Here is a 13,049-nt window from a genome sequence, read left to right on the forward strand (position 1 = left end):
TTAGGGCTGATTTATGTCCCAGTATATGGTCTATTCTGGAGAATGTTCCATGTGCACTGGAGAAGAATGTATATTCTGCTGCTTTAGGATGAAATGTTCTGAATATATCTGTGAAGTCCATCTGGTCCAGTGTGTCATTCAAAGCCATTGTTTCCTTGTTGATTTTGTGATTAGATGATCTGTCCATTGCTGTGAGTGGAGTGTTGAAGTCTCCTATGATTATGGTATTACTATTGATGAGTTTCTTTACGTTTGTGATTAACTGATTTATATATTTGTGTGCTCTCACATTTGGTGCATAAATGTTTATAATTGTTAGGTCTTTTTGGTGGATAGACCCCTTGATTATGGTATAATGCCTTCTGTATCTCTTGATACAGTCTTTATTTTAAAGTCTAGAATGTGTGATATAAGGATGGCTACTCTGGCTTTCTTTTGTTGACCATTAGTCTGATAGATGGCTCTCCATCCCCTTATTTTCAATCTGAAGCTGTCTTTAGGTCTAAAGTGTGTCTCTTGTAAACAGCATATAGATGGATCTTGTTTTCTTATCTATTCTGTTACCCTATGTCTTTTGATTGGGGCATTAAGTCCATTGACGTTTAGAGTGAGTACTGAAAGATATGAATTTATTGCCATTATGATTCTTCTAGTGTTGGAATTTCTGGTGGTGTTCTCTGGTTCTTTCTAATCTTTGTTGCTTTTGGTATGTATGTATGTATTTACCTATTTATATTTTCATTTTCATCTTTTCTCCCCTTGGAGAGTCCCACTTTGGTCCTTTCTCATCTTTGTTGCTTTTGGTATTTATTTATTTATTTATGTATTTATTTATTTATTTTTTCATATTTTCTCCCCTGAGAGAGTCCCCCTTAAAATTTCTTGCCGGGCTGGCTTAGTGGTCACAAACTCCTTTAATTTTTGTTTGTCTGGGAAATTTTTTATCTCTCCTTCTATTTTGAATGACAGCCTTGCTGGATAAAGAATTCTTGGCTGCATATTTTTATGATTCAGCACACTGAATATATCCCACCACTCTCTGGCCTGCCATGTTTCTGTGGATAGGTCTGCTGCAAACTTGATCTTCTTCCCTTGTAGGTTAGAGACTTTTTTCCCCTTGCTGCTTTCATGATTCTCTTCTTGCCTGAGTATTTTGTAAATATGACTATGATATGCCTTGTTGATGGTCAGTTTTTGTTGAATCTAATGGGAGTCCTCTGTGCTTCCTGGATTTTGATGTCTGTGCCTTTCCCCAGGTTAGGAAAGTTTTCTGCTGTGAGTTGCTCACATAACCCTTCTATCTGGGTCTATTTCTTTCTCTTCCTCTTCTGGGACCCCTATGATTCTGATGTTGTTCCTTTTAAATGAGTCACTGATTTCTCTAATTCTTAAATCGTTTCTTTTGCCCTCATCTCCCTCTTTTTTTCTGCTTCATTATTCTCCATACGTTTGTCTTCTATATCACTGATTCTCTGTTCTGCCTCATCCATCCTTGCCGCCGTGGCATCCATCTGTGATTGAAGCTCAGTTATAGCATTTTTTATTTCCTCCTGAGTAGTTTTTACTTCTTTTATCTCTGCAGAAAGGGCTTCTAGTTTATTTTTGACTCCAGCTAGTATTGTTATTATCGTGATTCTAAATTCTTGTTCAGATATCTTGCTTGTATCTGTGTTGGTTAAATTCTTGGCTGTCATTTCTTCATGCCCTTTCTTTTGGGATGAATTCCTTCATTTCATCATTTTGAAGGGAGAAAAGGAATTAATGAGGTAGAAAAATTAAAATGAAAAAAAATTAAACTTAAAAAAATATTAAAGCAAAAAATTAAAAACCGACACACACAAAAATTAAATAAATGATGTTAGATCCTAGGTGTGTTTTTGTCTGGGTGTTAGAAAGTAGTTTGCCAGATTATAGAAAAAAGGGGGAAGAAAAAAAAGTAAATCGTTTGAGAATTTGAAAAAATGAATACACTGAAGTAGAATAAAATGAAATGATGGAAGTAAAATAGAATTTGAAACAATTTACACAAAAGTAAAGAATATAGTAGAAAAAAGTTAAAGAAATATATTTTTAATAAAAATTAAAAATAAAAATGATTTTTCCTCTTTCTGTATTCAAGAAAAGGAAAAGAAATGAAAAAGAGAATAGAAGAAAAAAAAAAGGACGTCATTTGAAAATTTGATAAAGCGTATCCACTGATGTAGGCTAATATAAAATGATGGAAGTAAAATAGAATTTGAAAAATTTACACGAAAGTAAAAACTATACTAAAAAAATGAAAGAAAAGTATTTTTAATAAAAATTGAAAATAAAAATGAATTTTTTCTCTTTTTGTATTCAAGAAGTAAAAAAGAGAAAAAAAAGGAAATTGAATAGATGGACATGCTCAGAGATTGAAATATGACTGAAATTACTTGTTTGCCCCTAGAAATCAGACTTTGAAGCGCTTTATAGTCCATAAACTAGCCGGTGGTGAGAGTTGTGTTCTTGAGGAGAGAGGTTGGCCCAGTTGGGCCAGGCTTAGCGTAACGACTCCGTTCTCCACTAGATGGCGCTGCTAGCCTACTGTGGTGGATTCTTGTAGCGCTTGTAGGTGAGTATGCGGATGTGCAGGAGCAGTGAAAATGGCATCACCCAGCTACCCAGTCTCTAGTATTGGAAATCTATATTCCCCGATCAGCAACTGTGCACCCGTCCTCTATCTTCAGCTTTTGTCCACTCCCTGACTTTTCACTGTCCATGACCGAGCCCCAGGCAGTACCTCTATCCCGAGTCTTGTCTCAATGCAAATGTTTTCTCTGGCCCCCTCTTCTGAAGTACTGTGGCCTTGACCCATTCAACCCCTCTGTGGGAGGGTCTCACCGAGCAATAGCCGAATGTCGGCTGCACCCAGGAACGCTTGCTGGACTGTGCTGCTGCAGTGCCCCGAGACTGCGGCCAGTTTCTAGGCCACCCCAGAAAAAGTTTGCAAGATAGTGTAGTAGCAGCTTTTCAGGGATTGTGGAAAATCAAAACATACATCTGGCACCAGGCTTCACCCTTAATGACCTTGTTCCCACACCAGAGAATGTGGCCATTTTCTGGGGTCTGCTGGGACCAGGTGGCTTCAACAGTCTCTACCAAATGTCTTTCCAGCAGTGGTAGTGCTTTTTCCCATGTGGCCGAACTTCCTGGACCCCACTTTATTCCTGGGGATTCACCTTCCCTCCAGAGCACTGCCAGTTAGCGAGCTGTGGAGTTGCAGACTCAATGTGCTCCCCCTGTTTACAGTATGAATGGAATTTAGACCCTCTCCTTTCTCCTTTCTCCCTTTTTAGTTTAGTCCCTGTGGCTGTTTCCAATTTTCCACTTTCTCTCCAGCTGCTTTTCGGAGGGGTGCTTTTCCCGTATACTCCCGCCACCCCGTCTCTGTCTTCTCTCCGCCCACAAAAGCAACTCCCTACCCACAGCTTCTCACTCCCCAAGTTCACCTCTCCATACCACATACCTGCTGAATTCTGTGGTTCAGATTGTGCAGATTATTGTGGTAATCCTCAGATCAGTTTTCTAGGTGTTCAGGATGGTTTAGTGTTGGTCTGGCTGTATTTCATGAATGCAAGGCACACAAAAAACTTCCATGTGTTTCCGTCATCTTGGCTCCCTTCCATATCTCTTTATCCATTTATCAGTAATGTGGATGAAACTGGAAGGTATTATGCTGAGTGAAATAAATCAGTCAGAGAAGGACAGATATCATATGTTTTCACTCCTATGTGGATCTCGAGAAACTTAACAGAAGACCATGGGGGAAGGGAAGGGAAATAAATAGTTACAAACAGAAAGGGAGGGAGGCAAACCATAAGAGACTCTTAAATACAGAAAATAAACTGAATGTGGATGGGAGCGGTAAGAGGGGAAATGGGTGATGGGCATCATGAAGGGCACTTGTTGGGATGAGCACTGGGTGCTGTACATAAACGATGAATCACAGGAATCTACCCTAAAAACCAAGAGCATATTTTACACACTGTATGTTAGCCAATTTGACAATAAATTATATTAAAAACAAAACAAAAACAAAACAAAACAAAAAACTATTGTTACATCTGGAAAAAAAAAGAGACAAATACTGGTTTGCTCTTTTTGGCATATAGTTGCAGAAGTTGTTCAGATGAACTCTTACATAAAAAGAAACAAAAAATGTGTATAAGACACTATAGGAGAAAAGTTTCAAAGAGCTCCTTAGAAAGAGTGACAGAGTGACACTGAAGTCTACCTGTGTGTGACTGCAAAGGAAAAAAAATACTAAATGTAACCACAAGACAGCTCTCTCTTGGATTCTCAGCTTAAATTATATGGTTCAAAAATTCTGAAGTAATGAATGCACTTTGAAGTGGTTTGAAAATGTTAATGAGTTTCTGTAGCAATCTCTGGGTGTGAGGTTGTGAATCAGGAGAGATATATAGGGACCTACTGGCAATGTTTTATATCTTGAGTTGGGGGGGTTGTTTTCTTTAAAACATTCATTTAAAGTATACATGCATTTTTAAATATATATACATATACATATACATATACATATACATATATATATATATATGAATGTATGGATGCTATACATCATAATGAAAAATGTGTTCTGGATTATTTTCTTTGTTAGTGAAAGATATACGTTGGATATTTTCTTTTGGAGATCTTTGAAAGGAAGTGGCATCCATGAAAAGAGGTTTCAGTAAAGCTGAATAGGTGAATATAGTCAGTATGTCAATAACTGAAAATAATGATCTTGCTTTTATAGGAGAGGTGTGTCTGATCACATAATGTAAAGGTTTAAAAGAAAGGCATATTAGGAGCCTCGTAGTCAAGAGTTAGGGTAAACAATGGAGAAATGGGAATATAGATTTTTTTAAAAAAATTTAATGTTTATTTTTGAGAGAGAGAGAGAGAGAGACAGAGTGTGAGCAGGGGAGGGGCAGACACAGGGGGAGACACAGAATCTGAAGCAGGCTCCAGGCTCTGAGCTGTTGCACAGAGCCTGATGCGGGGCTCTAAGATGATGACCTGAGCTGAAGTTGTATGCTTAACCAACTGAGCCACCCAGGCACCCCCATTTTTTTTTAAATGCAGGAGAAAGAGTTTTATGAAGAGTAACTACTGGGGATTGCATGATTTAAGGCAGTTCGAGGATTAGACAGTAGAATCACTAAGGTTTGGCATTGCTGTAGCCTTCATCAATCTTCCCTCAAAGCCTTCCATAATACAACTAAAATCTAAATAAATAAAATATTTTCTAAGCCATTGTCACCACTACTTCCCAATAGATTGCCAACCTGATGACTATCTTATTTAGAAATCCTGAAGCTGCTCCAGGAGTTGAGAAATATTCCAAGGAACTTATCAAGGGTCAAAGAGGGGAAAGGATAAAGATGAAAGGTAGATTGTGATTCATTGTGCTACTGGGTTTGCCTTTCTTTGAACTCCTTAATGCACTTTTCTGCTAGGTAAAGTTTGTTCTTGTTATAGTATAACAAAATTATGAAGGGATGCTTATTCATGGACAATGTTGTTAACTATATTTTTACACAAATGAGCATCTATACAATATGTATTAACTGAAATTTAAACAGGAAAATTAAGTTAGTTAAATCAAAATAGACAGGAATGAAATGGGAATTAAGAAAAAATGAGCCTGTGGTCCTGACCTTGATATTAATTAGCTATGGCTTTAAAATTATATTCTATGGAATTAGTATCTTCTGTGAAATCTGGAAGCTGATCTGGATCCATGAATTAGCTTTTAAATCTAGAGGGTTCTGCTTGTCTTTGTTTTACATTTTGAAACTTCAGAGAGCCTGTCCCACTGGTGGTTTTGTGAAAACGGTGTTGCAGAGTGTATCTGACAGCATTATAGGTCCCCAAAACCCACTTCAAATAGAACAGATCTATTTTCATTTGTTTATGGTTCTGGAAAGATTTCAACTGAGCAAAAGTTTCAGAACGTAAGAAAGCAATAGACTAGCTCATCTCAAGGATCTCTTTATGAAATTCTAAGAAACGTTTTCAAGTTTTATTTTTTTAATTTTTAATTTTTTTAAAGTTTATTTATTTTGAGACAGAGAGAGCATGTGTGTGCTTGTGCAAAAGTGGGAGAGGGGCAGAGAGAGGCAGACAGAGTATCCCAAGCAGGCTCCATGCTGTCAACTCAGAGCAGCTCCTGGGGCTTGATCTAATGAACCATGAGATCATGACCTCAGCCAAAATCAAGAGTCCAATGCTTAATCAACTGAGTCACCCAGGCACCCCCCAAAATTTTTAATTTTTAAAGTGGAAGAGTATCAGTGACTCTCTAAGAATATGCTTCTTGTTTAGGATGGAACTCAAATAATTAGGTATTAGTTTAAAATGTCTAAGTGTGCTTTTATTTTTTATATGGAAAGCTGTAAGTTCAATCACATGTGTATTTATGTTTATTATTTCTTCTATACTTGCAATAAATACAACAGATGGTTTTTGAATATGAACTCTATATAAAATACCTCTATAGACTTTCATTAACATTGTTTTGGAATCCTGAGAAACATTCTGACAGTTTTCTCAAGTAAAATATGCAGTAAACCGCTTCTCATAGTGACAGTGAGCTCTAGAGAAATTACTTAACAAATTAGACTTCATAGTTTATTAAGTATATGTCATTTTAGGAGGAAAGTTGTTTATATTCCATGTTCTCTTATTTGCTTTCCCAAATTTATAGCAGTGATTATTTTTATACTTTGAAATATATGAAAGAACTTAATTTCCTGAGAAAAAATAGAACTGCAGGATGTATCTTCTCACTAGGAAGGAATGAAATGAGAGTCATGAAGTAGAAAATGAAGTTGACACTAACAACAAAATAAAGGTGAAGAATTGTTTTTTGTAGGGTTTATACATCTTAATGGGGGGGAACCTTATATATAAGCCAAAGCAAAATAATAGTCTAAGTTCTGAAAACCTGTTAAAATGTATTCATATTTTTCAAATTTTCTAAAGATTTTCCTATGTATCTGGCTACCTACACACATGTATGCACGCACACACACAATATACAAAGACCTCTGTACACAGGTGCACATCGGTAGGCACTCTTGCACACATTATTCTATGCAAAGGCACACAGAGAGCTATGTCTTCACAGGATGAAAGGAAAGGGAAGGACCATATTATGCTGTAACCAGAAAGCAGCAACGATGACTGTAGCTTTGAGACATGATTCATAGGTATAATATGCAGGTACTTGTTTGGAAGGAACAGCCCAACCTATGAGGAACATCAAAAGCTGGAAAAGAGGGAGCTGAGTTGTCCTTTTTGAAAATGAGTGCCTTTTGACCTGATAGCATCTCAATCTTGCTGAGCCCCACTCTGAAGTTTAGTTGCTTGAAGCCAGGATAATGTGTGCTGAGCAGGGTAAGTGGGGCTTCAGTATAGATCTGGATATGACTCACTCTAGTTCCTGGGATTGTGAGTAAAGAGCTCAGAAATTTCTTTGTTTGGGTCCCACTGCTCCTGGCACAGATACTTTATAGTTCTTTAATGGTACTTGAAGTGACCTTTTTGTGTTTCCTGTATTTACCATGACTTTTTACCATTTCTTATTGAAAATGCTTTCATTATTTTTACTGTTGGACATTTTAGTTTATAGATTCCTCATCAGATGTGGCGGAAAGTTTAGACAAAATGCAATTATTTAGCCTTAAATTTCTATTTTCCCCTAAATGTCTTAAAAATTTCTTTATTGCAAACAAATATCTAAACCCAGTGCTGTTATTAGAATCATTTTAGTGAGGTAAAATTTTCACAGGTATATGTATCTAGATACATATATATATATGTGTATATATATATATATACATACATATACACATATATATATATGTATGTATATATATATGTATCTACATACATATATATACATACATATATATGTGTGTGTGTATGTATATATATATATATATATATATATATATATATATATATATGTGTAACTGGCAGTACTATCCAAAGAGAGGGAGTTGTTTTTTCCACTAAATATATTAGGAAACAATATTTTCATGGTATACATGCAAAGGGATGAAAAGGGGACACAATAAAGTTTCTTTTAAAAATGGCCAAACTGTTAACTAAATTTCTTTAAAAAATAATTTTAAGTAAAATTAGTCATGGGAGTTAGAGAAAAGCAAGAACATTAATATACTGAGGGATACACTGAATGTGACTGAGAAAACTGGAACTGATTTTAATTTTACACATTTTCATTAGATGTCTGTAGTATCTGTGAGCCTGTCTGCAAAGACAATTATCTATTCAATAGTTGTGCAGAGAACAGTGGTCTAGTCCTGCATTTCTGACAACTAATGAGACCAAGCTTCATTTCATCCATTGAAATCAACCTTGATGGTTTTCTTTTTCTTTGTATCTTTTTGTTTTGTTTTGTTTTGCTTTATTTGTTTTGTTTTGTTTTCTGGATTATCCAAGACTTCCATGGCAGGTTCTAATTAAAGAAAATTTAAAATCATCCTCAAGAATATCTTATATTGATACTCTAGTACTTGTTGTTCTTACTTTAAATTTTAAGACTTGTCTCTAAATTTTTCTTGACAATGTGATGGACAGATAGAGATAATTATGAATAACAGGTTTTTGTTTTTAATCCTGGTTAATTAAACTGAGGAAGCTTTATGGAATCCTGCTTTTAGATTTTGCTTCATTCAGATTGAGAAATAAATGCTTTATGGGAAACTATAAAGCAATAATTGAACAACATCTGGACTATTTTTTTTAATTTCCTTTCCTCCCTCCCTCCCTCCCTCCCTTCCTTCCTTCCTTCCTTCCTTCCTTCCTTCCTTCCTTCCTTCCCTCCTTCCTTCCTTCCCACCAGCCCTTTTTCCTTATTTCCTTCCTTCTGTCCTTCCTCCCTCCCTTCCTTCCTTTCTCTTTCTTTTGTATGAATCATATAGACATTTCATGATTTCAAGCACTTCATGTAGAGATTTTATTGTTTTTCAACTTTTAAACATCCAGAAGTTTACAGAAGCAATAGAATAACATTTAGAAAAGTATTTTAAAACATGCTTGCTATTCTGGTGCATCCATTAGTGAAACCAATCAACTGAATTATAAAACACTGTTTGAGAAGCAGCCTTACATGCTAAAAACAGTGCAGGCTTTGGAAACAACTCATTGATAGATTTATCCTGGATATTCCCATTAGAGGTTGAGTGACCCTGGGCAAGTCACTTACTCTCTCTTTCAGTTTCTTTACTATAAAATTGGGATTAGAAACAATACATTTTCAGCACTTGGGTACATGAGGCAGGTTAGCAGAAGGAAAGAGACGATACACTCACAAAGTTAGCCAAAGGTAGTTTAATGACAGGACTGTTTCCAGAACTTTGGGCCAGACAGTCAGTAAGGGATGGTGAAGCACCAACAGTATAGCAGCAGCATTAAGCCTAAAAGGGCCAGGGGCAGAAGGCCACTTGACAGGCCCTGTGGACTTTGGTAGAGTAATAGATTCTGCTAGACCATGATGAGGTAAAGAGGAAGCAGGGGAACAGTTAGTCTGCCCTATACTCTCCTACTATGCTCTAATCTTGTCTCATACCTCCTATTGGCCAAAGGCAACAGCCAGCTAGCAGACAAAAGTACCCAAATGACACAGTTCATGGTGTTCTGGAGCTCACAGTACACCAGAGAAAGGCAGACGGTGTCCCTAAGGGTGATGCACATTGAGAATAGGCATCACACTCACTGGCATGTATTAACTATCCACTCTACCACAGGAAGAGCAAAATATTTACTAACTCCTGTATCTTGGCTGCAGTGTAAAACAGTCTTCAAATCTTTAATAAATCTCATACATGTACACTGGACTTTTATGGTATTTTTTTCCTCAGCTAAAATCAAGATAAGGGACACCATTTTGTATTTGAGTTAATGCCAGGGCAGAGATTAAAAACGAAAAAAAACCCCTGCAAGACTCAGAACAGAAAATAACACATCAGCAGAGTCAAGAAGTCAGAGCCAGAGAAGAACTTGAGGACAAAAGACCCGTACGGATTTAAAGTTTTGGAAGAATATTGTTTGCATTTTATGCAAAAAAAAAAAAAAAAAAGAAAGAAAAAGAAAAAGAAAAAGAAAAAGAAAAGAAAAAATAGTTTGTTGAGGAAACCTCATCCAGGTCATTAGAAGCAAGTATAACATAATTGATATCTGGATTAAAAACAAATGATAGCTATCATAAGTATATATTTGGGAGCATTAAATTATTCTACAGTTTTGTGAAAGAATGAAAAAGTAAATGCTATGTCAGCATCTGTAGTGACCTACAGTCCCTGTCATCTGTCATTGCCTTGCAGAGTTAGCACAAATAGAGAACAGAATTGATTAAAATCCTATCTTATGGCAAATGGTCAGAGGACATCAAAGTCTATCTTGTAAAGCAATAGCGGAATTCTAGGTCGGGGAGAAGGAAAGGGCAAACTGGACCAACAGCAAAATAGAGTAACCTGAGATGATGAATCAAGTCTGAGATCCAAACTTACAGGGTAGTAGAAGCAGGAAGGAGAATGGGAAGCATATATCCTAGAGTAAGTTGCATTAGGTGACCAGCATTCTGTTACAGGCAAGGTACTATTGATAACTGTGAAGTGTCTGAAATTGCACCTCACTTGGAAACTAAGAAGGTAGAAAGCAAGAGTTTTCTGGATGCTGGAAGAAGACATGAGGCTTCTGGGTCAAATACAATGGGTTTTATTATTCATGATCCAGCCAGCAGCATGAGAATCAGCATTATTTGTGTCAGTTTTCTTTGACCTTGAGTTTCAGGGGATAATGTGAATGGGCTCAGAGGATGTCTGCATTGTAGTGGTGTTGAACTTGAGGAACACAAATCTCATATTATGGGCAGAAGTATGCTCAGCCTTTGCTACCGAGGGAGATACTCTATCTTCCAAGGGCATTCACCAAACACCCATGAAAAGACTATTCACAACAAAGGAGTTAATGCCTCACTAACAAGACATGCAGAAATGCAAGAGATCTGCATCCCAGAAATTTCCGTGGTCTGTAGTCAAGCACAGATTTGTGAGACCAGCAGTGAGTGGCATAGTAATTGGATATCAGTGTGTGTAAGTCATCACCCCTATCATAAACCTGACACAGGTAGACATTACTATCAACACAAGATATGGGAGACAATTTTCTATAATTTTCTATTTGTCTCATAGCGTTTAATTATTATGTTTATAGATGCAAAATGAAAGAATAGACTAGAAGACACCTAGCAGTTGGGAATGAATGATTGATTTATTACCGTTGAATACTTCTGTCTTATAGACAGGGAGGAAGAAATACCCAGGAGGCATTCTGGGGGAAGTTATGATGTCTGTACCTATAAGAATTTGGGCTCAAATCCCAGGACAGTGACAACTGTGCTGGATTCAGATGGTGCCTTTACTTTACTTCAGATGGTGCCCTGCTTTCCGAAGGCCACTGCTCCATTCTAAATTAGTGCCAACTCAAGTCCTGTTCTATCACACCAGACCTTCAGAGTGAGGCACTCAGAAGTTGAAGGAATCCAAGGGTAATCACAGAATAAACTCTAAAATGAACGAACAGAGCCCTGAGAAGATGATGACTGATGTACACAACAGCCTGTATTTCAAGAGTTACCAATTGTCAGGCTGTTCATTGGGATTTGACATCCCCTTTGGTTCTTACAGTGATTACAAAAATTATATGAATTTTCACAAGAGATTTCACCTAAATAATCAAATTATTGACTTAAAAAAAACAACTCCAGTCTACTTGGCCCATGTGTTTACATGTGCAAACTTGGGGTTGCTCACTCAGGTAAATCTGGTGATCATCTCTCTTGATGATAGCAGCCATCACTCTATATTGTCCTCTAAATGTTAAGGCTTAAGTTCAGTTAGCGGTTTTCACACACTTAGGCTTTTTCCTTATAGCTACACTGCACAGTAGAAATTTCTTCTCTAATTTAGTGTACCAATCTGGTCCCTCTAAGCATCTGAGTTTACAAACTCTGCTTTAACCGGTTTTCTCTTGACTTTGAAAGGTAGTCGCTGGTCCTACAACTAGTACTAGCTTTTTCTCTGACCTACGTGCTTAGGATTGGGTCAAACCTTGACCTCATGTGAGAGAATAAAATGAGCCCCTACAGGCTTCCATCTTACTGTGATAGAACTTAGTTTCTGCACTGGTTATAGACAAGGCACACTTGGATCTGTGGTTCTGTTGAAAAAGCTAACGTTTATAATGACAATATTTTTGGATTTTCATCATTTTGCAAGAGGTAAGTACATTTCTCACAAAAAAGAAATACTTTCTCTGGCTCAGATTCACTGTTTAACTATTGAATGAAAATCTTAAGAAGCCTTATGACATTATTGATGCTTTTTTGTCTTATCTTTCCATGTTTTCCCACACTTTTGATGTAATAACAGTCATGGTTCTATTAGTAACATTCTGCTGTGTCCATAGAGTGAGTGGGAAGCTTGGGATGGAGCCTAGACTAGCTTCACTAGCTGTCCACCCACGTCACATCTGTCCTTGGACCTGAGCCTGTGAGCCAATTTTAAGCATATTATACCAATGCTGTTACCCTTAGTTCATGAAATGCTTGTCCACATCAACGTGCCTTGTTATAACCTCCCACTGACATGTTGGTGGTATCGAGCTGATTATAAGTCTTTGCTACAGAATTTAAATTTAAACTAGAAAATAATACAATAATTACAAAATGAAGTCAACAGTATTTACATCACAGTAGTTGCCTGTCAAGATGAGACAAAGAAAGTTGTATTTTTTTTTTTATTTTTATTTTTTTTTTTATTTTTTATTTTTGGGACAGAGAGAGACAGAGCATGAACGGGGGAGGGGCAGAGAGAGAGGGAGACACAGAATCGGAAACAGGCTCCAGGCTCCGAGCCATCAGCCCAGAGCCTGACGCGGGGCTCGAACTCACAGACCGCGAGATCGTGACCTGGCTGAAGTCGGACGCTTAACCGACT

Source organism: Neofelis nebulosa, chromosome 3 (genome assembly GCF_028018385.1).
Source record: "Neofelis nebulosa isolate mNeoNeb1 chromosome 3, mNeoNeb1.pri, whole genome shotgun sequence".
Classification (NCBI taxonomy): Eukaryota; Metazoa; Chordata; class Mammalia; order Carnivora; family Felidae; genus Neofelis; species Neofelis nebulosa.